Here is a 26,820-nt window from a genome sequence, read left to right on the forward strand (position 1 = left end):
TTTGTCCATTTAAAAAATTGAGTTCATGTTGTTTTTCTAACATTTTCAGCAAGTTCTTCATGTATCAATGGCAGTAACCGCTCTCTCTGTTGTGAAATGTTTTCTCCGGTTTTACTCATGATGACCTTTGATGTACAGAAGATAGTTTCAAAATTTGTATTTCATTAAATACATAAAAAATTAAGTTCCTTTATAAGTCCTTGCATTGCTTTTATGTTTAAAACATTCTCTTCTCTCCAGAGATTATTCAATATTTGGTCTTTCTCTGGTTTCTATAGACTGTCTTCATACCTAACTCTAATCCAACTAGTTAGTTTTGGTTAAGGATAAACTAACTTGAAAATGTCCTCCCCCAAAGCCTCCTCATTTATGACCTTGATTTATTTTTTCAGTAAAGAATTATTTATTTTTTCTAACTACACAAGTAATATTTACTCAATGGAAAATTCAAATAATTAATAAACAGAAAAACTAGGAAGGGACAGCTACCTATAATCACTTCCACGTTCCAACAACGTCCACTGTTAACAGTTTAGTTTGCAATCTTCCAGATTTTCTTCTATGTATAAACAAAAAATAATGGTACTGTACTGTAAACACTTTCTCATAATATTTTTCTTTAACTAGAAATTGATAATAATTTTCCATATTGATGCATAGAGATTAAACTTGTATTTTTAAAGCAGTGATATGATATTCCATTATGTATTCTGTAACACTTGATTAGTCTTTTATTTATAAAATGTAGATGTTTCTGATTTTCTTTGTTAATATTAACAGTTAGCAATGAACAGTCCTGCACATGAATTCGTACACCTATCCAATTATTTTCTTAGAATTAATTCTTAGGTACTAATTGATGGGTCCAAGGCTATATATGCTTAAAGTTTTAACACATATTTACAAATTACCTCTGTAAAGCGTATACTATGTTGCCCTTCCACCAGTAATTTTGTTTCCTCATTGTTTCCTCAATCTGAGATTCTCAGTTATCATTTGGGGTGTCATATTTAAGAGGCGCCCTTCACATCATGGAGGTATTTATTTATTACCACAATTCTCTGGCCTGTGGCAACCATGTGTCCCATTCTTACTGAATTAGAGTTGTCTGAAGATTTTCTGACTGATGGAAGTAGTTTTAAGGAGGGGCAAGTGTGTGTTTTTACTTCACACAAAGGCTCTGGAGGGGTCAGTGACAATCCTGTTTTTTTTTAGGGGGGAGGTCCTGCCTGTTTTCAGTCCACTGAAGTTCTGCCTGGGGTTCATTTGCGGCCTTTACTCCCTGCCACTGTTGGTGGGGTGGAGGAGGGCAGCCATGGTGCCATCGCATAGTTTAACAGGGCCCCGATGTTCAAGGCCCTCTAGCCCCAAAGTGCCTTTCAAGTTGTTTGTCCCTCCCCTGCACTCCCGCGTCCACTCACTCAAGCCAGTTCTTCTGGAGGGTAAACAATTAAGGTTTGGTGCGCAGACAGACCTACAGTGGAAGCTGGCCCCACCCTCTCACAAAGCTACACTTCTATCGGCAAGAGCTTAACCTTCCTGTTTTACTTTTCTCTAAAATGAAAGGAAATAGTATTTACTTCACGGAGTTGTTCTTTTTCCTTAAAGCACCCACCACACTCCCTGACCTGAAATGGGCACTCAGCAAATGATGCTGTCACTCCTTCCCGCAGCTGCTCCTCCTTCCCAAATGCTGGTCCTTTGGGTGTCCTTGCTTTCCCGGCCACCCTCATCCGGTGATGTCTCCCCACTCTAAGGCTCTTCTTTCAGGATCTTTTATTGCACCTTAGAGGTGCTCTCTCGCCTGATGGAGTTTAAGTTTCCAGGGAAACATTATTGCATAAGCCTTTATTCTCCCAGAAGACCCAACAAGGTCTTCTCACAGGTCAAAACGTTATTGCTTTTGACCAAAGCTATCGCAGAACTGACAATCATTGGGTCTTCAAAATAGAACATATGATGAATATACAATCAAATCAATGTAGATATTCGCGGGTAAGTTAACAACAATATGTTAGCATTTGTTTCACAGGATAAATCATCAGGCAAATGCATCAGGTTTTTAAAGAAGCTTTAGCTCAGTTTTGTTGAAGGGATGTATGCAAACAGAAGGATGTGACTCATTCCATACAGTTGGCAATTTAATTTTTCTTTATATTTTCAAGAGCTTAGGCTTCTTGGAATCACAGGAGCATTTCCGGTGGTTCTCAGATAAATGGGGGAATGGACTGGTGAGTGATATTCAGCCTACTGTAGAAGGCACTTACCTGTTAAGTAGACTGGGGAATACACGGTTTCCATGTTCTCTGACAGCTGTCGACATGGTTTCCAAGCAGCTTGCCATCACTTCCCCCTCACATGCAGTCAGTCATTCATGCTCACTCAGAATCTGGCTCCAGATTCTAAGTTCTGGGCTCCCCTCTCACCCACACATCCTCGCCCCCCATGTGCTGCATGCACCAGCCTATCTGGACACCCTGCCATTTTGCTCACTGTCTCTTCCCACTGTTCTCTCTGCCCTCAATCTCCACTCTCATTTCCTGACAAACTTTCCTCCTCCTTCCCACATCTTATTGCAAATGTCTCCTCCTTCAAGGCTTGTATTCAATTCCTACCACCTCCAGATAAAAGCAGTTTCCCTCTGAGCTGATCTCACAGCACTCTGTTCAGACCCTCACTACCTCCCTGACCCCCTCCTCAGTCTCTGCTGCTGGATCCCTCGTATCCTTCTGTCCTCTGAGTGCTGGAGTCCTACAAAGCAGAGCCCTTGGTCCCTTTGCTTCTCTGCTCTGCCTGCACTCTCACCCTAAGTGATCTCACCCAGGCAGGTGATATTAAATATTACCATCATCAATACGCAGATGACCTCCAAGTTTATCTCTTTGGTCTAATACTCTCACTGAACTCCAGGCTTGGATATACAGCCATGTCTTCTAATCTGCACTTGACAGGCATCTCAAACTCAGCACGCCTCCCAAATCATCTTGATTTCACCTGCTCAGATCTGCTCCCACCTGAGGAAAAGAAACCAGTGTTTACTCTTTCACTCAGGCAAAAACACACTGGCCTCATCCTTGACTTGCCTCTTTCACACACTAATAGGCACATCAAAACTACAATGAGGTATCACCTCACACCAGTCAGAACGGCTGTCATTCAAAAATCCACAAATGACAAATGCTGGAGAGGCTGTGGAGAAAGGGGAACCCTCCTACACTGTTGGTGGGAATGCAGTTTGGTGCAGCCACTATGGAAAACAGTGTGGAGATTCCTCAAAAGACTAGGAATAGACTTACCATATGACCCAGGAATCCCACTCCTGGGCTTGTATCCAGAAGGAAATCTACTTCAGGATGACACCTGCACCCCAATGTTCATAGCAGCACTATTTACAATAGCCAAAACATGGAAACAGCCTAAATGTCCATCAACAGGTGACTGGATAAAGAAGAGGTGGTATATTTATACAATGGAATACTACTCAGCCATAAAAACCGACAACATAATGCCTTTTTGCAGCAACATGGATGCTCCTGGAGAATGCCATTCTAAGTGAAGTAAGCCAGAAAGAGAAAGAAAAATACCATATGAGATCGCTCATATGTGCAATCTAAAAAACAAAAACAAAAACAAACAAACAAATAAAAACAAAGCATAAATACAGGACAGAAATAGACTCATAGACAGAGAATACAGACTTGTGGATGCCAGGGGGGCGGAGGGTGGGAAGGGATAGACTGGGATTTCAGAATTGTAGAATGGATAAACAAGATTATACTGTATAGCACAGTGAAATATACACCAAATGTTATGGTAGCTCACAGAGAAAAAAATGTGACAATGAGTGTGTATATGTCCATGAATGACTGAAAAATTGTGCTGAACACTGGAATTTGAAGTAACATTGTAAAATGATTATAAATCAATAAAAAATGTTAAAAAATAAAAAATAAATAAAATAAATACATTTTTTTAAAAAATTAAAAAAAATAATTGGCATCTCATACTGGACATGCCCCCATATCGTCTCTTGATTTCACCATTCTAAAAACAAATCTTTTGGATCCAGGATCCTATGACCTCTTATCACTCCCTTGACTGCTGAGTCCGTCAGCTCTTACCCAACCCCCAGACTATTCTCATAAAGCAGCCAGAACGATCCTGATAAAATAAAAATATGTTATGTCAATCCCCTACTCAAAACTCTCTAAGGGCTTCCTACCATATGCAGAAAGAAATCTGCAGTCCTTCGTGCCTTCAAGACCCTACAGGCTCTGGCCCCTGGCTTCCTCCCCAGTGCCATGTCCTGCCAGTCTCTCCTTCCTCCCTGGACCGGTCACACTAGCCTCCTGGCTCTTTCTTAAGCACACCAAGGACATGCCTTCTCAAAACCTTTGCACTTTGTTTTCGCTCCTCGTTTTATGTTTTGCTCCAAGGAGCCTCCTCAGAGAGGCCGTCGCTGATCATTCTTACTCAAGCAGCAGCTCCCATTCTGTCTCCATCACCTGCCTTATTTTTCTCTATAGCATTTTCCTGAAATCTGTGTTCACTTATCTGATTGTGCTCATTGTTTGCTGCCCCCACAAAGTGTAAGCTCCCTGAGGGCAGGGACTTTGTCTCTTTGAGTCACTGCTCTACCCCAGCACCTCAAACAGAGCCAGGCACATAGTAGGTCCTCAATACAGTCATTTGATTATGAATGAATAAGCCTGAATCTCAGCCTGCCTGATGTAATAGCCTTTTCTGCATGTGCCTGGGTCCTCTCTTTATCCCATCAGCAATCTGGGTAACAGAGACCATTTCTCATTCCTTTGAATTGCCCACACTATTCTCTTGCCCTTGATCTCTGCTGGTGGACTCGAGGTCAAAAGGCTTGTCTGAGCTCATGAGAGGTGAGATTAACTAGGCGAGCGCTCTCCTGGGACTACTTGAATTCTCCCCATGGCTTTGTACCGTCGGGCTGTCCCTTTAAGAGAAGACGGGAAGCCTGCAGGGAAACCTGCCTCTGATAAGTGCTCTCTGAACTGACTGAGCCTAGCAAAGCCTAGGGCTGATGCTTTTACCTCACGTGACTCAACGAGGGCCTCCCTCCGATGACCAGACAAATGAGAAAAGATGAGCATCCAAGTTCATCAAAGTGAGAGATCTGCTGCATCTTCCTCTCTGCTCCAGCCGCAGGTGACTCTGTGGGACAGGAGAGGAGGATGGGGTATCAGTAGTGCCACTCTGAGGGGACTGTGGCAGTGACTGCGTGCTAATCAGCCCCCCAGAGGAGAAGTGACCACCCATAATTCAGCAGGGGCCACCCCTGGGGCCGGGACAGCCATAGGATTGGCTGGCTGGTGGGGAGCCCTGTCACACAAAGGGACCCCAACCATGCACCTCCCTCCCCATCAGCAGAGTGGCCCAGGGCCCCACCTCATTTTGCAGGTAACCCCAGGTACCACTTCACTTTTCCCTTGCTCGATCAACTCAACACAAAGCCATAAATCTTTGTCAGGACATCTGGGTGTGGGGCACCTAAGGAACCCTGACACTGATTCCTTAAGAAAACTCATTTCTTGTAATGCGAGCCCTGCTGAGGATGGCCATGTCAACTTATTAGACTTTTTACTTGGCTGTATTGATTCTGCTCTACCCTGATGCGGCCTGTAATGTCGGCTAATGCTATTGATGAGCCATCAGTCTTGTGGAGGAGTGTGGGGTTGCAGCTCTTTCTGAACCACAAAAACCTACTGGTGGACAGTGATGGAGAGGAGGCGGTGGCTGTGAGTGGGGCTCGTGGGCCAGCTCTGTGCGGGCCGGGATACATTAATGAAAGACGGGCGCTCAGTGGCGAGAGACAGATGCGGCTCTCCAGAAGCCATTTATTTATGAAATAATTATGAACGCACAGTTGAATCATGGATTTTCATTACCGTGTGTGTCCAACACTCTTTCTTGATTCATATTTTGTTGGAGATGAAGTGCTGCTGGTTATGGGTAGGGGCGGGAGGGCAGAGGGACACCTTCAGGCTGGAGTCTTAAGGTATTTCTTCTCTCTCTTCCACCTAACCCAGTGGCTGGCCTCCCCTCTGAGTGCCATTTGTACAAGTCCTGTCTCCAGAGGGAGTTCAATTTTGATCTGTTCTCAGAAGGGCCCAATGTTTCAACCTCTTCCTTCGAATCATAGGCCTGTCCCAAAGGAGCTCAGGCCTCAAGGCCCAGCAAAGTTGCAGCCTACTGACTCTGGTGTGCTGGTGTGGGAAGGAGGCCTCTGGGTATTAAAACACGCAAGAGGAAACAGAGTACAAAGACTCCCCATTTTCTAAGCTCCTTACATCTCAGAGCCTAATTCTTATCTGAAGGAAACTGCCTACCCTTCATATAGGCTTAGGTAACAAAACAGCACTGACTTGGTGGTTTCAACAACAGACGTTGATTTCTCACAGCTCTGGTAGCTGGGAAGTCCAAGACCAAGGTGCGAGCAGATTCAGTGTTGGGTGAGGGCTCTTTGTCTGGCTTGCAGACAGCAGCCTTCTTGCTGTGCCCTCATGTGGCAGAGAGAGTGGCCTCTGGTCTCTTCCTCCCCTTATAGGGGCACTAATCCCATCATAAGGGCTCCACCTTAAAAAAAGAAAAAGAAGAAGAAGAAAAAGGCTTCCCACCTGACCCACCCCTGGCTCCTTCAAAGTGAAGAGATCACCCCCCACCACCACCTCCAGCCCCCAGCCTCCCCTGCTCCTCCCACGCTGTTCTGGCCAGAAAGGAAGACTCTTCAGTGACTCTTTATTATTGTGTCTCATGTTGTGTATATGAATCCAATACAAGTTCCAGCCCCACTGATGGTGAAAAATATAAATCAAGGGCTGATATCAGGCTTTCACTCCTTGTGCTGGTACTAAGGAGGCAGAGTCAGGAACTGGGTCAGTCCTGTGCAAGCCTGAGTGGGGAACTTCTAGAGTCTTAGGGTGAGTGCAGTCGGGTGTGGGATGACTTCTAACAGGGCTTCTGCAGAAGCAGATGATCAAACCAGGTAGCGAAACTGGTTTAGAAATAGTTTCAAAACTGTTCTAGCAGTTTTGTTGCTACTTTAATGGGCGTGAGGCTTCAGTACTCCCTCCTTTTGGTCTTCCCAGCACATTTCATCCCCGCCTCACGCTGCCCTTCACCTGTTTGTCTTCTCGCTCCCTGGTAAACCGCATCATGGTAACTTTGAATCTTAGGACATGACTGGCTCTTCATCAATGTCTGCAGGATGAATGGCGATCTCTATTGCTTTACTAACTTTAGGTCTTTCCTGGAGACTAAAACTTCCAACTGTTTGCTGCCCAACTTTCTTAAAAACCTGGTTGGTCTCAATGGTCCTTATGTGGAGAATATGTGTTCACTGGTGATTTTTAAAGTTTTTATAAAGGGGTAGAGATCTTTCCTCCTCCACAAGACCTAACTTGAACCCCCAAAGGATAAGACTGATCAAATTGAGCTAGCTTGGAGGAGAAGAAATGGAATGGTAGCAAAAGAGGGAATCAGGGATGAACTGAACTTTTCCTAAGGCTCTGGTCACCCACCCATGTCTGAAGGCAGAGGGGCGGGGGGCAGTGGATGTGGAGGGACTAAAGGTACGTGGAGGGTGTCACCCCACCCCAGAAGCTCCTCGTTCCCGTCACACACACACACAGACTCCTTCACACACATACACAGGTTCAACTCACACAATTGCATCAAGAGGAAGGAAAAAAACAACAAAATTTGATTTTAACACATCAGAGGGTGCTCTTTGCCCAATTGCCGTTTCTTTCTCTAGACTATCAGAGTGTCACAGATGTTACTGCTGTCACCTGCTCTGTGCTGGTCTCCTCTATTGACTTGAACCTCCTGGAGCAGCTGCTCCACTGTGCTAGCGGCTTCATGAATAGTGATCAGTTATCATCTGGGTGACTTCAGGCAATTTACTTACCCTTCTGTTTCTCATTTCCTTCCAGTGTAGAATGGGGATCATAATACTACTTGTTTCAGAGGTTTGTTGAGAGGATTAAACGACTTAATGGATGTAGATGCTTGGAATTGTGCCTGGTACAAAGCAAGCACTGAAATCCTGTTTGATGCGCTCTCATCCCTACAGCAGCCCTGCAAGGTAGATGTTTTTTAGATGAGGAAACGGAGACCTGGGGACAAACAGTTTACCCAAAGTCCCTCAGCTACCAAGTATCAGAGCAGAGATCGCTTCCAGCCACACTGCCTCTGGTCTGATACTTCTGAGTCTTCTGGATCATCTCAAGTGAATCGCACCTCCTGGGCTCTTTGCCTGGGATCTACAGTCTCCTGTGAAGTCACTGACACCCTCTGAGAACACGTGATCCCTACAGACTGAGTCTCACTGCTCATCACTGTGAGGTCAAGTGCAAGCCTGGCTTCAGCCTTTGGGGGCAGCCTACAGGTCATAACCTTCAGCACTGAGGTTGAGTGGGCCATGCAGAGCTTGGTGGCCTTAGGGGACAAGCCACGTCCTGAAGGGAAGGGTTTTCAAAAATAGATATAGTCAATATGTACCACTAATAGGAACTGCAGAGGCTGCCGCATTCTTCAAGGTAATGACCTCCCCGAGGGCAAGGAGCATGACTGCTTTAATCACCTCCTGAGGACTCAGGGGCGCATTTGTCATTATCGGTTTTTTTTAGCTAATGGGAGCAAAACTAAGATCATTCCAAGTTGGTTATTGTTCTTTTGAAAGTAATTTTTTCCTATCGCGCACGTGTACACACACATACACACACATAGGAACATTCAGAAAAATGTAAGATACTGTTATTTCGCATTGAGAAGTTTGGGATACCTCGAGGAATAATGAGAGCATAATCGTTTAAATGTTGGTGTGCTGGCCCTGGAGATTATCATCCTTCTTAACACACACACTTCTCCATTCAGCACTGGCAAAATCGATGTAGCGCCTGACTTCAGAAAGTTCCTGCAATGAAATAAAAGGGCCAAAGTCTACACCAGAAGACGTTTACAGTGAGTGGCAAGATAGTGCTAAGAAAACTTGGAGAGCATAAGGACTAAGCAAAGGTCTTCAGTGGAGATCAGAGTGAGTCTGGAAGTTGACTGGAGTGGTAGACCCGTTGCTGCCAGGGAAAAAGAGACGTACACACCAAGGATACTCACTGCCCTGGAAACAACTACTGAAAAGACATGACTTGGGCCACAGCTAATGACAGTTCACTCATGCAGGCATTTCCAAAGCATCTGTAGAGTGTCTTTTATGGACATGGCCCCTTGCTGGGATTGCTGAATGGAGGTGACTCCACTTCTGTCCCCCAGTCTTGGGGAAATGAGACCTGGATGCCTGAAATCACTCAATAACCAGCCAAGGCAGAGTTTACATCTGCATGGGGCTGGGGGAAGTCTGGAAAGGGAGAGACCAGTTTGTGGTTATCTGGGGATAAATGTGGAGGCCCTAGGTGGATGGCTGTGATGATGGGGAAATGGAAAGAAACCCTCAGGGGATGAACCCATATGTCTGTGGGACTGGAGATGAGAGCAAGGGCTCGGGTCACTGTGAATCCAGATTGCAAGTCGCACTCCTCAAAAACCATAGTACCTCTGATGGAAATACAGAGGTTAAGTGGGAAAGGCGATTGGGCTGGTGCCAACTCATTAAGTTTGAGACTTCCTGGATGGCTGGTAGTCAGATGCCAAGTGGAAATATCCTGCAGGCAGCTCCAGATCAAAGAGTTGTTGACATGTGATCACTGAAGGAAAGGGTCCTGGCCTTGGAATAAGCCCACCAAAAACACAGAGGAAGACCTCTGGAGAGGTAGGAGAACCAGGGAAGTGAGGCACCAGAGAAACAAAAAGGGAACAGCTTTTGAAGGAGAAGCTTGTGTCAATGCGGACACGTACTTCTGAGAGGTCTGGAGGGTTAAGGATTAGGAAATGGTCATTTGGTTTGGAGATGAGCATTTTCCTGAGGACCCTTGAGAGAGTATTTTCAGCACTGCCATGAAGTGGAAACCAGCTAGAGAGAAGGGTTCAGGGAGGGAATGGGAGAGGAGGAGGTTATCTCTGCAGACATAATCACTTTTAGATCTGAAGGTTTGAAAGGGAAAAGGAAATAATGAACTAAGATGCAAGCTAACAGGTCAGCAGGGTCAAGATAAGCCTCTTCAAGTTGGCGTGAATGCTGCGTGTTTGCATCAGATGGATGTGACCAGAGGATGTGAGGAAGGAAAGACCAGGAATGGGCAAAGGTGAGCCAGGGAGAAAATGCTTTCAAGAGTTAGGATGGGTGACCTGAGGGGTGACCTCAGCACAGACAAAGAGACATCAGATTGTAGGGACAGTGTGAGAATGACTAACACAGGAGAGGATGGAGGCTGGAGGATCAAACGTCTTGTACCATGTGACTGGGGCTAACTCAAAAGCAGATCAAATAGCTGCTGGCAGGAAGTTCCAAAGGGGAGGGATGACCTCTGGGGTGCAAGAGACGGTGCTTCTAGGGTCCCCCCAAAAATGTTAGTCAGGGCTACCACTCACCTTTCTTGCCTGCCTGGGAAGTCTGAGTACTTTCCTGAAGCATCTGTGTGCCCACTTAGCAGGAGAAGTTGGAGGTAGCTGAAGTATCCTTCCTCAACATAACTGAGAGGATCAAAGCAGGGGTTGGTGAAGGTGTCCCTGGGAGAAGAGGTGCCTGAAAAAATGGGGACATTTTCAGAGTGCGAGGCCCTAGGCACAGAGCCAAACATAGCAAAAGGTAGAAAGCTAAAAAGGTAGGAAGCAAGCAGGTTCAGAGAACTGTGAGCTTCTTCACATTAATGAGCTTAAGCTTCAGTCTAGCGAAGCCCTGTGTCTAGTAACCTAAGCATCCCAGGGACCAACCCTGGGAGCCTGTGGCTGAGACAAGGTAGCTGAACCTAATAGGAGCCAGGTGCTTAATAATAATAATAACAGCAGCAGCAGCAGCAGCAGCAGCAGCAGCAGCAGCAGCAGCAGCAGCAGCAGCAATAACAACTAACACTTCTGAAGTGCGCTGCCCCAAGTCCCCTGGGTAGAACTCACTGGACTTACTAATGGCCAAGTGATGTTAAGTTGCATTCCTCTCCTGTCCTTCAGATGAAGAAATGGAGGAACCAAGGCATTAAATGACTTGCTCAAGGACCTGTAACCCATCCATGAATCTAGAATCTGGACTAGGCAGTCTGATGTCTCTTGGGTGGCACTGTCAACACCACGAACTCAAAGCTCGCGCTGAATGTCTACTCTGCAGGGTGTAGGCTAAGGGGCAGAAACCAAACGAGGTGGATGGGTTGGACCTCGCCTCAGTGGTTAGTGGGTTATAGCAGGGCACTGCTGTGGGAATGGAATAGTAATGAATGTCTTCCCCAGGATTTCCTGTTCTCTGTTTATGCCCTGCACCTCCTGTCCCAATTACCTGAAGTAAGGAATACACAAATGAAGAGATGGACTTAAGAAAATACATAATTACTTTTCGTTCTTAGCGTATTAAATGTGTAGGATTCATTAATTTTCTGAAACAAAACAGAACAATAAAGTTACCCCCAGTACGACCAGATTGAACTGTGCCTCTCCTCGCCTGTCTGCCTCCTTGGAGTAGCTGCCTTCCATCACTGTCTTGGGCACAAGGGCCAGCACAGTTCAATGCCTGTGGTGGGTGGTCCAGGCAGGAAGGACTGAGAAGTGCCCTGGCTAACAGACTTGGACTTCGACACCACATCCTCTGAATTCTCTGACGCAGGTCTTCTGTCCCACTGTGTTCTTCACTGTATTCACCCCGTGCCCTAGTTCTGGTCTTCACTGTCTCTTATCTGTGCAAGGGTAGTAGTTTTTGAACAGACAGGCTACTCAGATGGATCTGAATTTGATCTGGACTCTACCACAGTTTGACCCTGGGTCAAATGTCTAGATCTCTTTGACATCAGTTTCCTTATCCACACAATTTGGAAAATAATAATTTGCCTCGAAAATGTGTGAGGAGGAAATGAGAGTGATCACATCAGATGCCTAGTTCAGGGTCACTCTAGATGCTAATATAATTCATGGCCACTATTATTAGATCTCCCACCTCTAAGCCTGTCTCTTATGTGGCTGCCAGATTAATCTTCCCCAAATACAATTTTGATCATGTCACTTCCTATCCTCCTGCAAAAGCTGTGTTGCCAATAAAGTCTGGTTGTGAGGGCAGTTACTTACCTCATTTTTCCTATCTGGACGCCAGAATCTTGACTACAAGAGTCAGGTAGCTCCTACTTAGACCACTCTCTCTATAAAGATACCTGGAGTGCTTCTTGAATTTACAAAGACAATGCAAGGGTTTGTTAACTATGGTTGAACCCACCCAAAGGGATGAGACCAATGTAAGTGTCAGTGTAAGGTTAGGTTATGCATTCTTATGTGATGGGATAAGAATTTGGGGAAATGTCAACAGAAGTTTCTCCCCGTTATAATTTCTCTGGCCCTTTGCCCCCTTCAGTTAGGCCAGTCATTCTGTATCCATTCCCTCAGGAAAGAATGTGATGGGGGAAAGCAAAGGAAAGGGGAACCTCTTGGCTTTGAGTTCCAAAAGCTGAGACCCAGCGGGGAAAGAAAGAACTGGCTGACAAAAGATGGAGAAATTCAGGATCAAGAGCAAGATTTTCCTGCCCTTACCCTACTAGAAAAATCCCTGGGATTAGGGAAACAGAGGAAAGGGAAAGTGATGGGAGAGCTATAAGGGGGTGTGGTACCTCAGCCACCCCACCTCAATCCATGCAACTAGCCCACTGGGTCCTTATCAGCCCATCCCCAGCACCCTGCTACCTCCTCTTCCTGCCATCTACTGAGGACTTCCCTTCACAGCTGGTCCTCGACCCACCACAGCAAGCCCAGAATGTTCTTGACCAACCTGCTGCTCTTCCACACTCTCAGAATTTGTTCCAACCCATTTGACTAATTCTGTGTCAACTGCCCTTAAGAGCTCCTCCAGGCTAACAGGGCTTTAGACAGACCCTGCTGCAACTGTGCATTACAAACCAAATTACACCCCGTTGGGCTCTGATTCATTAACTAAGAGTATCTGTTCCAGTCAACGTGAATGTATCCCCCTCCAAAGAGTGAAGCTACAATGGCGAGATGACAGGAAGTGGGGCTCCTTTTGAGACAAGGACCCTGCTTGGGGTCTCTTGAAACTGATGCCAGAGGTGATAACACAGGTCAATGCCTGATATATCAGGAAGAGTTTCTTGTTTCTTCTGCCTTGGGGCCCTCTCTCTAGGGCCACCCTCTGGGTTAGAACTTCTACAGGGAGGATGGGTGCTAGGAGCACAGCCAGATCCAGTTACCCGGAACAGGCTGTTGGTGGGTTCAGACATCCTGTGAAGCCTTCTGTGGTAGACTGTTCCATCAGTGGCCTTCCTTGTGTGGTCCTGTCTCCTGTGGACTCTGGGCTGGGCCTTGTGACTTGTTTGGCCAATGAGACATTAGCAAGCATGATGCAAGCAGAGATGCCATAAGCCTTGCATAATGGGGCTCATCTTCTTGGGACCTCCCTCTTAGAAGCCACCTACTATTGGGTAAAGAAGCCCACGTAGACCACTGGAGGAAGAGAGAAAATCAAGGCGCAACAGCTCTCAGCCAGCACCAGCTACCAGACATGTGGGTGACACCTTTACGGACATTTCTCCAGCTGATGCAGCAGATTAAGAGACCCGAGCAGATACACGAACACAGAGTTGAGCCATCCCCTCTGAGGTCTCTCCAAGTTGCAGAATATGAGCAAATAATGGTGGTTGTCATCTGAAGCCATTGAGTTTGTGGTAGTCTGCTGTGTAGCAAAAGGCAATAGAAATACTTTCTTTCTAGAGGATGCTTTCCCTTCCAACTGCAGGGACTTGGCACATGGCAGAGACCTTGTCCATTTTGACCCCTATATCCTCAACCCCTAACAGCCCATAACAGGTATCCAGTAAATATTTGTGAAATCCATGACATGAAGCCAGGCACACAGCATCTGTACTGCACTGTGACGCTCTTTTTCCTGGCTAGTCCTCTCCCTTCTAAACCATGAGCCTTGAAGTCTCTGTTTATTGTAAATGAATGGCTGTCAAATTTCTAAGAGATCTATGTATGTAACAGTTTGTTAAGTGGGACTTTGACTATTATTGTCTGTGGAATTTTGGTCAACCAAAAGCTGAGAACGAGTGATAAATACCCCTACATTCCAAAGATGGGTGCTACACACATTTGCTGCATGTCCTGAAATGTCACCTTGTTCCATTCTTTGCCTCCAGCCTTCAGAAGAAAAAGACTAGAGAGGCTACTAGAAAATTATGTTTAGGGGCCAGAAGCTGGAGCCAGATAGCCTGGGTTCAAATCCCTCTGGGCCATATACCAGCTGTGAGGCTTTGGCCAAGTTACTTAACCTCTCTGTACTTTCATTTCATATAAAATGGGGGAGATGACAGTATCAACCTCATAGGGCTGCTGTGAGGATTAAATGAGTTCCTGGATAGAGACCGGGCAGTTTGATACACAGAGCCCTGAGAACAGCACCCAGCTCAGAGCAAGGGCCTGTGTCAGCTATGATAGTAGCATCACAGTGAATGGAGATCTCTTTGAGGAAAATTGGCTTCCTGGGGAAGGGGCATGCATTTCCTGGTAGGTGAACCCCAAGTTTGGGGTTGTTTGCCAGAGGGGAACTGACATATCACCCGTCGCCCTGCCCCACCCTCCAGCTGAATGATTGAACTGAAGAAACATCTCGACCCTTCCTGAGCTTTTGTGGGAGTGGACATGGTGAGAGAATTTTTTAGAAAACATAACCTGCACCTCTTGGCAGTTGGAGGCACCAAGACTGGAAAAGTCCAAAGGAGAAAGGCTGGTAGAGGTGGGAGAAAGGGCTGAGGTGGATGTGGTGCACAGTTCCAGTGCTGGAGGGGTAAGGATGCTGGGTTTCCCACCAGCTAAGTGGGCAGCGTGGAGAGTCTGATGAGTAGAGCCCCTTTGATAGGGCCCTGCCCAAGCGGACAGCCTCTCCAGGGCAATGCCTGTGCCAAAGTGGGAGGTGAGGGGGAGGAGGTGCACATGTGGAGGTGGTGCCTGGGAGCCACACCGAGTTGGAGGTCCCAGCAGAGGGGTTCTGGAAGAAGTCATTGAAGTACTCATGGGGGACAGAGCCAGGGTTTGGACAACTGTCATGCAGATCTTGGCAGCATCAGCGAATTTGCGAGACCATTTTGGCTCTTACTTTCCTCTGCTCCTTCCTGCTGCAGCCCTGGGGGTGTCAGAGCAATTGGGAGTGGGACTCTGAGAATGAAGAAATGCCCCTCATTTTGCAGCTTTGGGTCTGGCTTAGGCCTGAGCTGGGGAAGGAGAGGAGCTTTGAATTGGATGAGAAATTGAAGTTTTAATATTAGCGTTGTCTGTACTTTATCAGTTTCTGAGAACTAGACTTTTCTAATGCTTAAAGGTGACTGGCAATGCTTTGGGCTCAGCCTGAGATACCATCCCAGGATGAGGGGTGTGAAATGAATACACAGAAAGGAGGGGGTTGAGAAAAAGAAGGCTGTGGCTCCAATAGTCAGTTACATTGACATCATTTCGTTTTATCCTCACAACAGCTCAGAGAGGGAAACAGTGGTATTCCCACTTTACAGAGGCTTAGCAATGCTAAGTTGCCCACAGTGTTGCCTACGGAGGTGGCAGACCTGGAGTTCAGGCCCTGACTTCTCTGACCACAAGGCAGAAGCTCTTAAACCCTCCTTGAGGCAGATGCTGCCTCTCACACCTCTGCATCCCCGATGCTTAGTGCTGGACCCCGCGTTCAGGAAATGTCCTCTACCGACTTGAGTGAATGCACTATCTCCATCAGCTGCCCAGCTCTGCCCTCACCCAGCTAAACAAGATTCTCTGGAGCCAAAGAAACTGGGGTCCAATCCAAACCAGACATCACTGCTGTGCCAGACCAGGAGAGAGCCCCTGTATTTTGCTATGGCTGGTCTTGGATTCTTCTGATGCCCCTCCCATCCCTCCAGACACAAGAATGTGTCCAGGAGGAGAGATGGTGGCAGACAGTGTGCCAAACTGAGGGCTCAGGTAGCAGGAAGGAAACCCAGCCTCAGCCATCTTTCCTGAAAGTTTCTCAAGAACAGAATTGTTTGGTATTAGGGAATGCCCCCAACGGCCTAAAAGACCTGCATAAATGGGCAAATATGCCTGTGTCTCCTTTTGTCTCCATCTGATGACTGAGTGAGAAGGATGATGGATGAGGGTTCTAGGTTGCTGCTCTGGGTCCTGGTGATGTGGTATTTGTAACTGACACCTCACACAGGCAGCTGATCGCACCCGTGGAAGGAAGGCGGGTCCAAGGTGAATGACCCTGAGTAGAGATGGGCCAGGATTCCCAGCACCCTTGGCTTGGGTGTGTTCAGTACTTACATCTGACCATGGGTGGGTCTGATGTTCTGGGAATTCATATCATTTCAAACAAAAGCTCAAAGCCTCACACTGAGAAGACTGTCTCTGGAGGTTTGGAAAAACTGTTCAATTTCCCCGAGATGCCCATAGACCGACTCCTCCCTAATTTCATTTGCTGTTTGCAAAGCATTTTCACAGATATCATTTCATGAGATCCTCTTAACAACCTGCCCGTGGTTGGAACAATCATCCCCATTCTTATTTTGCAAAGTTCCCAGAGCCTCACTATGATTAAAACACTTGCCTGGGGTCAAGGAGTCATAGGTGATGATGGCCCTTCACCTAATTCTGGTCCTGTTCTCTCCAACCCCTTCCCCTGGCCAGCCCTGGCCGATCTCCAGCCTTGCCCAGGATCCAGGGCCTCATTTGCTAGGAAAGGGAGCTCAGGTACCTGCAAACGCTGTGTGTGGGGTGTGCTCCCACAGTGTCATTATTTCTAGCTCCCTTTCTGCTAGACCTCAGACTTTTCCAGACTGACCCAGCAACTCCACTTCTAGGGATTTAGTTTTAGATAGTATTCAAATCCGGGCATAAGGACAGCCGTCAAAGGTGTTCGTCATGGTGTCACTCATCAAAGGGACACATTACAAATAGCCTGAATAGCTAAGAAGTAGCCCAGTTAAATAAATTAAGATATATTGAATCAAGGGAATATTATTCAATTCTTAACAAGTCACACAGTAGAAGGACACTGAATGACACGGTAAGATGTTCATGACCCTTTGTTAAATAAACAAAACAGGCTACATAAAAAGTGTTTCTGGATGGCCCCATTTTTGCTTTAACAAATATTCGTCTCAGCAAATTAACAAATACACCAAAATGAAAGTGGTAGTTATTTCTGGTTGGCAAGATTATGGATGATTTTTACTTCTTCTCTTTGATTATCTGTTTTTAAAGTTTTAAAGCACTCTACATTCAACATGAATTCAGGTTCTAGTGGACAGCCACCCCCAAACTACCCCCGCAACTTTCAGGTCCCACGTGTTAGTGGACGGCCCCCGCCCCACAACTTTCCATTCCCGTCCTTCTTTCCTGACCTCGGTGCTCACCAGAGTTTCCTCATCTCCTGGCTGCCCTGCCAGCTGTTGCCTGCACCACCCAGGCCTGCGAGCCCCGTGCTTGGCCAGCTCCTGGACCAAAGACAGGGCCGAGCGTCTGTCACAGAGACATCAACGGTTTAATGGATGGGGGATCTTACATGTCTGAAGCAAGGTCCTCGGGCAACACCCCACCATGTGTGGACGGCAGACAGCAGGCAGAACGTGGTGGAAGGCTTCGCTCTAGTGGAGGGAGAGGTTAGCAGTTATAGAGGGAATTGATGTCAGGCTGGCTCATCAGTTACCAGTGAAACCAGCAGAGGGGCATGGCCCTCACCACCCTTTTGATAAGCTAACAGGTTCTGATCTCAAGGCTCAGTCATTAGCTGGGGCGGGGGCAAGATGGTAGGATGGTCAGGTAAGTCTGGTGTAGGTGAAGCAGATGCTGATCAGACAGAGAGGGACAGAGAGCAAGAGAACAGCCATCTTGGGTGGCCTGACCACACACAGGCTTTATCTAACTTAATCTCCAACATCATTTTCCAAGGGAAACATTACGATTCTGTTTTAAAGATGGGAGACTGAGGTTTGGAGAGGTTAGAAAGCTTGGTTGGGGGGTGCAGCTAATTAGCGGTGGAGTTGGGCGTTAGACACAGGTCTGCCTGAGTCCTCTGCTCTTGTTTTAATCCCTGATTGCCTTTTACTGTGACCAACCGTGAATGTTTTTGTTTCATGAGGACTCATCATGTGGGCCTGAGTGGCTTCCAACGCCTGCCCTGGTTAGAATTTAAGCCTGGTGTTGACAGGGCTTGAGGAGGGGGCTGAAATATCAGGAGCAAACCTGAAGGCCTGATTTTCCTGAGCGCTCCATCACCTGGGGGAACCCAAGTGGATGAGAAGACACTGTACCTGTGCAGATGCAGTCAACTTTCCCCACCTGCTTCCTCCATGCAATGTGTTGGGATCACGTTGGACTATGGGTGAGGACTGACGAGTCCAAGGAATCCTGCTGGAGTGGAGGAGAGACCTTTCGCAACAAAAGGAATTTTCAAGTTGGCATTTAAAAACGTGAAATCCAAAGGAATGCGTAAAGGAAACAAAAGCCGAAAACAAAATAAAAACCCACTGGTGGGCTGAGCTCTGAGTATGAAATACTCTCTTAGGATTGTGTACAGGGAGGCATGGTGCATCTGGGGCTGGAGTTTTCACTTGGCCATGCAGAAAATGCTCCTGGGCACCCGCTTAAAAAACTAAATCAACATTATTTTAATTTGTGTTCCCTGCTTCCTCATTCACAGTGGAGGGGAAGGTATGAGGCTGAGCAAGAAGCATATTTCTCTTACAAGTTAACTTAACATGCAATATGCAGGGGATTACTCTGGGCTCACTCAATACCAGAGCCCAGAGCTTTATAGAATTCTATTGATCTTAGCTAAAGCTGTTTAATTTTTTTTGCTTTAATTTTCTTTCCTTATTTGCTCATTAAGTTGAGGTGAGGAAGGGGCGGGGGACTGATGGTAGCCCACTCTCCTTGGATTTAAGGCCGGTTTGAGGGACAGGAAGCTGGTCTGGCCTCACCCACCAGCAGTGGCTTGGGGTGGGGGCTGCCTGTAGGGAAAGGGGAAGTGGAATGTCCCGGCCTCCTGGATATTCTCTGCTGCAAATACTCATAGAAAAAGGACTTTATGTGCACAAGACAGAGGGGAAACCAGAGAGCAAATCCGACGTGTACACGACCCACAGGGAGCTTACCTTCCAGTAGCAGAGAGAAGCACAGGAATCTACAATGGGACACAGATGTGCCAGGATGATCAAAGGAGGTATTCATTTCTGCTGTTAGAGGAGATGCAAAGAATGAAAATGTAATTTCTCCCACTTACCCCCAAAACCTTGGACTCCGGGGGAGCCCCCACATAGCGTCATCAGGAACTTGAGGGGGACTTGCACAGTAGGGGGAGTGGTGGCTGGAGCTTGGACACAAGGCGTGGGAGCAGAGGAGGGGATGACTAGGGCTGATGGGTGGAAACTTCACCCCTCTTCCTTGCTGCCCTTCCTGGGCCAGGTGGCAGGACTTCTGCAAGGGCAGCCCATGGGTCGCTGGATTGATTAAATTCTCGTGCTTTGGGAGCTTGGTGAGCAGAGAGGCCTCTGGCTGCCCTGAGCATCTGGAGTCTGCCCACTGCAGCAGGACCAACTGGTGGCAGGGGACTGCCACTGACCTGCAACACCCTGTGGTAGGAGGAGCCAGGGGATGGTGACAGCCACGAAATACGGAAAACCAGGCTCATCTTATTTCCGGGAGTCCCAAATCTTATAGGACCGAACAGAGTAGTAGGGAAGCCTAGTAGTAGTAATAATAATAATAATAATAATAATAATAATAATAATAATAATAATAATAATAAAAAATGAAATAATAAACATCATCTATTAAGCTTTACCCTGTGATAGGCACTAAGCTAAGTTTTCTACCTATATTATTTTAATGAACTCCCACAAAGTCTTTCTGAAATAGATTCCATTCTCATCCTCATTTAACAGATGATAATACTGAGGTGGAAAGAAGTTGGGTCTCTTGCCTAAGTTCTTATGGGTGGGAAGTAGCCGGACAAGGACTTTCTCCTTCCTGTGCTGGCTCCTGGACTCCTTGCCCTCAATCATTGTGCCAATGCCCACTCTTACAGGGCCTTCAGGTCCAGAGGCATGGCCCTTAGCGGTCATTAGCATAGTTTTATTTGGAGAAAAAAAAAAAGAATTAAACATGATGTTATGTGTACCCTAGTATTATAGAGCAAGTTCATACTGGGTGCAAAAGTAATAGAAGATAGAATGCTATGGGAGTTTAGAGCTCAAACAGCTTACTTCTGATGGGAAAAAGTGGTTTTGGAGGGAGCTGTGAATGGACAACTGAACATGCAAAAGAGAAGGGAGTTTCTTGAGGGCAGTTTGAGCGAACACTCAGTATATATCTGGAGACAGCGAGCAGTTCTGTTTGACTGGGGCGTGGAATTGGGAAGGAGTGGGAGATAAAGGTTGTGTCCAGATTGTAAAGGGCTGAGGGAACTGGATTCTATCCTGAAGGTCAAGAGCAGCAAAAGGGTGTCATCTCATGGGCTGTATGTGATCAGCAGTGGCTGTCTGGGCTGTTTTGTGTGAAGGATGCAGAGTCAATGGGAAAGAAATTTGGACCAAGTAGCAGCATCCATGATAGACTGAGACTCACCAGTCTCTTTTCTGGTCCTGACATTCAACAAAGGACTCTGAAAGAGGAGTGATGTTGGGTCCTGATGGGGGGTAAATGCCCCAAATTCTTACTAAACATCAGGTCATTCTGAGGTACAGAGACTGACTCCTTCACAATGTCAATTATTTCTACTCTCCCCCACCCCCATACCAATTTTATTGGAAATGCCTGGAAACAGTGAAACCAAATATATTTGAGGGTAGCTAGAGAGCTCTGGTTATATGTGCTTCTCATCTGGAACTGCTGAGTTGGATGCAATGCACAGAACCCCACGTGGGATTCCAGAGTGCAGAGTTCTAAGCAGGACTCGGCCAGTAACAGCAGGGGGGCTTGAGACTCACACCCAGACCTCTCTGAAGTTGTCCTCCATCACAGAGTTTGTGTGGGGAGAAAAAGAAGTAATATTTGAAAATACCATGGCAAAGAAAACATGCTCTCCTGGTTAAAGACCATATTTTACTAAATAAAAACCATCACTGTTTGTAAGATTTCCTATCATTTTATGTATCATTAAGAAAGAAAAAATAATGCCAACTACAGTACCCCACTGAGTGTCAATTATATTCTGTTATCAGGGATGGTAAAATACTGGAAAAACAGCATTTTAGAATCAATGAAATATGGTACATTAGGACCCAGATCCAGCTCCCAGTTACTAACTCCCATCGAAGCAAGTTAAAAATGTGTTTGCTTGGATTACAGATCAGTTAATGCATTAATTTCCACATGACCTAACACAAAAATCTGGACTCTTGTTCTTACTTCATAACTGAAGTTGGAGAGAGATGGTTCTTAAGGGGAGACCGTCTCAATTTACAATGACTATGAAAACACCAGTTTGACTGTTGTTCCAGATATAACTGGCTCTAAATCACATAAACTGTCAAAACAGCCTTGATTAAACACTTGCTAGAAATATTTTAAGGTCAGGGAGTGTTGTGATTCTGTGTGTGACATAGTAAAGCTGGGCTGGACATCAGTCTGGGGCTGGAAATGGTAAATGTGAGGCTCTAGCTGATGCTCAGAAGCCTGGAATTCACCCTCTTGTCCATTTTATTATTTGTATAATTTTTGAGAATAAGCTATGCGAACACAAACTTACTCCTAACCAAACAGGCCCTCTCTGGGGAACGTGTGTGACCCCCTCCCAGGGGAGCTGCTGGACAGTCTAATTGCTTGTGTTTATGCAAACTCGGGGAAAGATTTTGGAAGAAATGTAGGTGTATGCACTAGTCAAGAAATAACAGTGGCAAAGTGGTGGAAAGTCAACTTTAACTGGCAACAGAGGAATTATAAAAGGTGTGAAAGATGCCTGGAGACCTGGGGACATGATGCTGCCAGGACAACTACTCTGTCCCTTGTCTTCGCCTCTCTCCATCTTTCATCACCTCCTATGCAGATTGGCTGCCTGAGAATGTGGCTGCTGACAGCTCCCTAGGCCCCTCTAATAACGTTATCACCAAAGAGGACCTGAAACTCCTTCTCTAGCTCCAGCTGGAAACATACCAGGGAAAAATTCTGACTGGCCCTGTTTGGATCAGGTACCACACCTAGAAACATCAGTTGTGGCCAAAGGGATAGAGCACTATGGTTTTTGACCCCCACTACAAGCACAGGATTTGAGAGAGAAGGAGAAACAGCTTACTAAACGGGGTGGACTGTATCCCAGAAGAAGGGAAGGGCTCTGGCAGACAAACAATAGACGCATCTCAATTCCCAGATCTATTCTTGCAAAAGTCCTTTTGTTGCATGAGAGGAGGAAGAAAAAGTCCTTTGAGGTTTAGCTAACAGGGAAATAATCTTATCATCATAACAGTCAGTCCAATTTAATCCATTAATCAATAATGGGACCTCCACAGAACCACATCTGCTGTCCTGGTGAGGGCTACAAGGCCAGTCTGCAGACAACATGCCCTGAAAGGCAACGTGTGTCCTCATGGCAGAAAGTCCCAACCTTCAAAACACTGTTATTGGAGAACTTAGTCAAGTTCCATCTGTCCAACTGCATTATACTTTGTAGAAGAGCAAGTGTGATAGACTGTCATGTTCAGAAAGACTAAGCCTAATTCCCCGATCTAACCTACAGACAGACCATGAAACCTTCTTGGGAAGCCCATTTAGCCACAGTGGTATGCCCCTGACCAAAGACTTGGCCTCCTCTTTTCATAAGAAACAATCTCTGAAGCTTACTGCTGTAATCAGTGATGCTGCAGAAGATGGAGTTTATGACTTTAGAAGGACCCTCAGGAGAGCTATATGATTGGTCTCAGTACCAAGAATGGCTATGCTGCTTCCTGAACAACTGGTTTCTTTTTCCTTTCAGACACTAAATCCCATGGCCTTTCATGTTTCCCTCCTCCTGGTGGCTGCTAGAAAGCTCAGAGTAAATTTATGACCCACCTGTAGTTCAACCTTGAATCCTTAATAGTAGGTGTTTAGTACAGAAACTTACCTAGGTTATTCTGTGTTTCTTTCCAAGATCAGGGAGGTAAATTCACCTCCTTATGGGGATGAAGTCCAAAAGAGAATTCAATTTCATCTCCAACAGTATTCTACATTCAAAAATATCTCCAGCCCTCAGAAATCTGTAATTGCCGAGAGATTTGTAGTTAACAACAAATCTCAAATATTTAGGCTTAGGGATTTTAAATTCCAACAATAATAACAAAGATAAAACAATTATTGTCTGCAACAAATGATACAGAGCGATGACTATTAGAAGAATACTTGATGCGCGACTTTCATTTCCACGATGGAGGCGGGGAGTAGGGGAGGATAGCTGAGAGCCTGAAGAGCTCAGCCAGATGTGAGGGTGGGAAAGCGGATCATCTAAACCAGCCACTCATTTCTCAACTCGGAAGCACGGGAAACGCTCCTCTGGGAGACTGGCAGCTCTCCCCAGTCATCTGCTGCAGGGTCCTGCCTCCCTCTTTCAGGAGCCTTTATAGGCTTGTCTCCGAGGTGCACATCCATACCAGCCCCAGTTTTCTGAAATTTCTCTGTGACCCTGTAAGCGAGGCAAACATTTTCACTATGATCTGCATCATGTTCTTCTTTGTGCAAGTTCATATTTTGGTTGAAATGATAACCATAAATATTTAACATTCTAAAAGCTGTGGCTTTCCAGCCCCAACCGTCCGATGGGAAAATGCGTTGCATGCATTAATTTACAACCCATTTTCATTTCAAGCTGGTCGATAATATTTCATAAGGTAGAAAACCAGACAGCATGGTTTTGGTGGAGAGACGGAAAAGAGAGGGTGGTTTAAAGACCTAAGACCAAATTCTAAGAGGGAGGAAAGAAATTGTTTTGTGTTTGGGACTTTTTTGTTTGTTTTCTCTGAATCTTGACAACATTTTTTTCCCCTAAATTGAAGAGGTTAACAGTATCATTTTAAGGAGAGGTGAAAGGTCTCCTGCTTGTGCTGACTCCTTCCTCCACCCTCATCGCCCACACTCGTGCACAAGTGCGCACGCACACAAGCACACACCCACACATCAGAGTATGTCCTAATGAGAGGTGTCGCCCTTCTGCTCAAGGACCAGCAGAAAGTAAGAGGGAGGGCCTCTGCCTACCACAGCACGACACAGTGGTCGTGTGTTTGACCCACTTGAACAAAGGTGTTATTTTGAAAAATGACCCTCACTTGACATTTACATGATACCAAATGAACTATCTGAATATCATTATTTAAACGATTGCTTTTCGCACTTGCAGACAGTCTAATTCTCATCAATTTCACCTTTAATTTAGAAGAAAAATGATAACCAATGGAGGGAAGAAAAGAAAAAACAACCCACCACAGAGGCCTGTGTCTTTATGTTCTTGAGTGGTTTTTCATTCAGACTGTTTTCTGTAAATGTGATTTTGAATAAACCCCATAATGACAAGTAAAAGGTTGAGTAGAAATAAATTCTTCCTTTTTAGCTGGGATTGTAGAAAAAAAGGGTGACTAATAAAATATTCTAGTTATGAAAGCCCTACAACAGGATCTGTTAAAATACATAAATTTAAATTCAATCCCATGAAAGTAATTGCTGGATATCTCTATGCTGATGTGTGAACTAACCACTTTGACCGTGGATAATTCAGTGGCTATTGATTTTTTATTTTATGTATGTAATAACATGCTCCTAAGGTCAAAAGAATCAAAACACCGATGTTCAGCGATTTTTACTTTCCAAGGCCTGTACCAGTGTAACTAATGAAAGCTCGGGTGTCACTGCTCGGTGTCCCAGGTGAGGTCCAAGTGCTGAAAGCTGAAGGCTGGCAGCCCAGTGCAAACCGCCCAGTGGGACTGACTCCTCTCTGCTCCCTTTCCTCCCTAAATGAAAGGCTCACGCCAGTGTATTGGCAACAGAAACACCGAAGGACCAAAGTGAAGTCACGTGTACACAGGGCACCGATGGACTCCAAGCTGAGCCTCAAGTCTGGGCCACAGCTGTCTCTGGCATATGCTGGGGACTGAATTTCCATTTTGCCTTCAAAGAACAGGTAGTTACGATTCATTTGGTGGTGAATGACTAAAAAAACTTGTTAGACAATGAAGAAACTGCATTGTGTGCGTAACTCAGCAGTCTACCGGTAAGACTGACACTAGGTCAGACTTGATCCAGTGGCCCAGGTGATGTCACCCAGGACCCAGCTTTTCTCTTTCTTGCTGGTTTACCGTTGATGGCACTGGCTTCATCCTCAAACAGCTCAGAGTGGCCCCCTCTGCAGCTGCAGTTTATTCTCTTGTGGTAACAAAATTACTCCAGCAATTTCCAAATTCACACGCTCATACCTCTCCTGAGGGGAAGGCAGAGGGTCTTCCTCAAGCTCCCACAAGCCCTGGGAGGCTCTACTCCTGTTCCTGAGGAATGGACTATGCTGCTTGGCCTAAGTCAGTCAGAGCCTGCCCTGAAACAGGGCGTGTGGTCATCCCACATTGAATGGGAACAGAACAGAGACGGGTACATTCCTGAAAGGAAAATCAAGGGACAATGGAGGCTATGGGTGTAAACAACAAATGTTCGTGCCAACAACTGGTAGCTTCTTGTTTTGCTGTGCCTTTTACTACACATCTTGATTTTATTTTCTTTTGCCACAAAGTCACCTGAGGATGTCAATGGGTGATGGGTGATGTCGGCTTGCAGGCTGGATTAAGACTCAGATGATCCTTTGATCTCCATCTCCAAGCCCTGGTTCAGCATCTCCAAAACAAGGGGCTGGCAGTGATGGCCAACACCTGGCACGCAGGCCGCCACGTTCCCCTCTCGGTCCTACAGCAGGCATCATCCATCAATCACAGGACTTTTCCTGTGCAGTCCAGATGTGGCCCCAGAGACCTACTTAAAACAGCCCTCTGGACAGCCCCTGCAAATGTATTGGTGTTGACAAGTGAGGTAAAAAGTATTTGCCATCCCTGGAAAGGATCCACGCCAATGACCGAAACTACCAAGGCACTTTGCTCAGATAGTAAAAGCGCTCACAAACACATACTCAAGCGTTTGTACACCTCAGTGTTTCTCAGAATGTGATCTACAGATTCCTTGCATCAGGATGCCCTTGTATTCTTATTAAAATACAGCATCTGGAGATCTAAAGCTATGGAGTCAGAATTCTTTCAAAATAACAGTTTTAAACACTTAGTAAGAAATCATATACCTGAGCTGCCCTGAAGAACATAGAGGTAAACTGGTAGAAGGAGAGACTGGAGAATAATTTTTGTAATTCATCCGTCATCTTGTAGGAGTAGTATGATTTCAGGCATGTGAGTGGTGGTATACCTTGAACATGACGGCTTCTATTTCGGTCTTTAGGAGTTAATCAAAGGAGCGCCTGACTGTGACCATCTGTAGGAGTGAATACACTTCATGTAAGACAAACAATAACCAGTTTGTGTGCATGTACGTACACACACACACACACACACACACACACCCTACCCCTGGGTTTTGATGAATACATTTTCATATAAAACAAAGCCAAAACCCCCGATTCTAAATCTATTTATCTTTCTAAGCGACCTCAGAAATACTTCTAAGCAACCTCAGAAATACAAATATTTTGATGGAGTACGAAGTCTTTCAACAATTCCCAGT

General features: G+C 45.9%; 2 long non-coding RNA genes across 3 annotated transcripts in view; both read right to left on the reverse strand.

Moving 5' to 3' along the window:
• Window positions 1–1,954: 1,954 nt before the first annotated feature.
• Window positions 1,955–18,507, reverse strand: LOC140696014 (uncharacterized). The gene is made up of 8 exons (XR_012071932.1): window positions 18,399–18,507; window positions 17,651–17,732; window positions 10,516–10,669; window positions 8,816–8,947; window positions 7,940–8,109; window positions 6,396–6,606; window positions 5,064–5,184; window positions 1,955–3,548 (listed from the first exon to the last, which is right to left on the reverse strand). It is a non-coding gene; the product is annotated as an uncharacterized lncRNA (long non-coding RNA).
• Window positions 18,508–23,191: 4,684 nt separating this feature from the next.
• Window positions 23,192–26,820, reverse strand: part of LOC140696015 (uncharacterized) — a 93,083-nt gene continuing 89,454 nt past the window's right edge. For both annotated transcript variants that reach the window (XR_012071933.1, XR_012071934.1), the window contains 2 exons: window positions 26,384–26,571; window positions 23,192–23,318 (listed from right to left, as the gene is read on the reverse strand). This is a non-coding gene — a long non-coding RNA (uncharacterized lncRNA). The remainder of the gene's footprint in view (window positions 23,319–26,383; window positions 26,572–26,820) is intronic.

Source organism: Vicugna pacos, chromosome 4, assembly GCF_048564905.1.
Source record: "Vicugna pacos chromosome 4, VicPac4, whole genome shotgun sequence".
In the NCBI taxonomy this organism is placed as follows: Eukaryota; Metazoa; Chordata; class Mammalia; order Artiodactyla; family Camelidae; genus Vicugna; species Vicugna pacos.